We start from the raw sequence: 3,370 nt of genomic DNA on the forward strand, positions 1-3,370 counted from the left end.
TCTGCCCGGGTTAATTTTTAATTAAGTAATGTATGTCTGGCCCTCAACAGATTATCATAGGTGAAAAGTTATTCATGGCACTAAAGATAATCCAGTATCATCAAATAAAAACAAGTCTGACTGGGACACTTATACATTGCTGGTGGGAATGCGAAATGGTACAACCACTTTGGAAATTGATTTAGCATAGAACTACTGTTAAGATCCAGCAATCCCACTCCTTGGAATATATCCTAGAGAAATAAGAGCCTTCACCCAAACAGATATATGCACACCCATGTTCACTGCAGCACTGTTTACAACAGCAAAAAGATGGAAGCAACCAAGGTGCCCACCAGTGGATGAATGGATAAATTATGGTATACTCACATAATGGAATACTATGCAATGATTAAAAACAACACTGAATCCATAAAACATCTCATAACATGGAGGAATCTGAAAGGCATTATGCTAAGTGAAATTAGCCAGCTGCAAAAGGACAAATATTGTATGACACCACTATTGAAAGAATTCAAGAAAAAGTTTAAACGCAGAAGAAAACATTCTTTGATGGTTAAGAGGGTGGGGAGGGAGGGTGAGGGGTATTCACTAATTAGGTAGTGGACAAGAACTATTTTAGGTGAAGGGAAAGACAACACACAATACAGGAGTGGTCAGCACAACTGGACTAAACCAAAAGCAGTTTCCTGAATAAACCGAACGCTTTGAAGGCCAGGGTAGCAGGGACAGGGATTTGGAGACCATGGTTTCAGGGGACATCTAGGTCAATTGGCGTAACAAAATGTATTAAGAACACCTTCTGCATCCTACTTTGCTGAGCAGCATATGGGGTCTTCAATGTAAACAAGCATCGATCTAATATGCAACAATTATCTCAACCTACCTGGAGCAAAGGAGAATGAAGAACACCAAAGACATAAGGTAAATATGAGCCCAAGAAACAGAAAGGGCCACATAAACCAAAGACTCCATCAGCCTGAGACCAGAAGAACGAGATGGTGCCCAGCTACAACCAATGACTGCCCTGACAGGGAACACAACAGAGAATCCCTGATAAAACAGGAGAACAGTGGAATGCAAATCTCAAATTCTCATAAAAGACCAGACTTAATGGTCTGACTGAGACTAGATGGACCCCGGAGGTCATGGTCCCCAGACCCTCTATTAGCCCAAGACTGGAACCATTCCTGAAGCCAACTCTTCAGACAGGGATTGGACTGGACTATAAGACAAAAAATGATACTGGTGAGAAGTGAGCTTCTTAGCTCAAGTAGACATGTGAGACTATGTTACATGCTAGGCTGCTAACCAAAAGGTTGACTGTTTGAGCCCACTCTGCAGCTCCTCAGAAGAAAGACCTAGTAATCTGCTTCCCTAAGGATTATAGCCTAGGAAACCCCATGGGGCAGTTCTCCTCTGTCACATGGTGTCACTAGAAGTGGGAATTGACTGGACAGCACACAACAAAAACATATCTATGCTATGTCTATATGTCTATGTCTGGAACCCTTGGGTGGCACCAATGTTCAGGTAATTGACTACTGACCAAGGTTGGTGTTTGAACCAACCCAGGAGGTGCCTGGGAAGACAGGTCTGGTGACCTGCCTCCAAAAGGTCACAGCCTTGAAAAGCATACAGAGCAGTTCTACCCTGCATACATGAGGTTGCTATGAGTTGGAATCCACTGGATGGCACCTCCTTGTAGATATTAGTCCTTAAAACTAAAACCAAGCCCACTGCCATCAAGTCGATTCCGACTCACAGCAACCCTATAGGACAGAGTAGAACTGCCCCATAGGGTTTCCAAGGAGCGCCTGGTGGATTCAAACTGCTGACCTCTTGGTAGCAGCCATAGCTCTTAACCACGATGCCATCAGCGTCGTTTAATAGTCAGAGAGTCTATGACCAATGCCAGTTGCTGTTGAGAAAGAGAAGAGTAACAACTACTCTTCCACCATGCTCTCTGTAACAAGCCTCCGCTTCCTGCCCTGATTCATCAGCTCCTAGTGCCCTGGTCCTTTGGTTCTCTACCAGACCCAGACAGTGCAAGACCTGGGGAGTGTTCAGGAGTGTGCAAGACACGACCACACTGGAAAACACAGGGGACTGCCAGTAGTGTTCTAAAAACATGTAACCCAGCCCTTCCTTTTCTCCCTTCCCAGGAAGGCAACTTTCTCTACGCTCCGGGGTGAATAAAAGAAGGTCTGGCCTGATCTACTCTTTCTCTGCTCATGGAGAACAAGCCCTTGCCACCACCAGGAGCTTCTCGTGAGTTTGTTCTCTCATATCTTCAAGCTCATCTGGAACCTTGAGGTGAGGACTACCCCACAGGCTAATACCTGTCCTCCACTTGAGACCAGAGGTAATGAGACAGGGAAGAGATCCGGCTGGCTAAATTAAATAAGGGCTACATTTCAAGGCCCTGTGTGCCTGACTGGCTATAATTAAATAGTCTCTGATCTAAACCTAAGTGCAGACAGCCATATAACTTTTGCTGCTGGCACCCAAAAACTACTTGTGATTAACAAACTAGATAAGGGGCTATATTTCAAGGCCCTGTGTGCTTGACCAACTATAAATTACTGATAATCCTTCTGAGTTGTTTTTTAAGACCTCACCAGGTGCAGAGCATGTGCAGTAAAGATCAGTGTGACCTATGAATGACCTTCCGCATGAGACACACATGAACAGGGACCCCTAGCCAGGGCTCGAACCAAGATCTAGAGGCATCACTCATGCACAACATCCCAGAATAAGTCCTGTTCAACATCCCGGCAGCCTTTGTTACTCCGTGTTGGTTCCAGCAACCTCTGCAAGGAAGTCCATCTTGAATTCTAACTGTGCATGCATTTGATTTTCATAATCCCTCCCCTTCTCAAAATCTCCACCCACCTAAAGAATAAAGATAATGCCTTTTTCCCACCTAAAAACTTTTATAAGCCCTAGGGGATCCTTTGTCCTCAGAGAGACTGGAGGCTAGCGTACGTGGAAACTCCTCTCCCTCTCTCCCTCAAGAGCCTTTTACTCTGTCCGTAATAAACCTTTGTTCTTGGGGAATCTCTGAGCCTTTCCTGGTCATTCTTGGTCAGAAGAAGGTAAGAACCTAAGCAGGGCTTAGTCTCGAGCTGGGAAGCTCTGCCCTGTAACAGTAATAAGGTGTTAGAACAGGTCTCTCTTCCCCTTCCACCCTATACCTGCAGCCATAATGACATGAACACCCCAAACTGTGTTGGAAGAGGCAAATTTTGTTACTGAGGATAAAGGAAAACTACAGTGTAAAAGTGACACTTGGCCTTATAAGGAAAAGACACTAAATACAGGCTTCTTTGGATCTCCTCACCCAACAGACACACACACACACATATAC

Source organism: Elephas maximus, chromosome 11 (genome assembly GCF_024166365.1).
Source record: "Elephas maximus indicus isolate mEleMax1 chromosome 11, mEleMax1 primary haplotype, whole genome shotgun sequence".
Lineage (NCBI taxonomy): Eukaryota > Metazoa > Chordata > Mammalia > Proboscidea > Elephantidae > Elephas > Elephas maximus.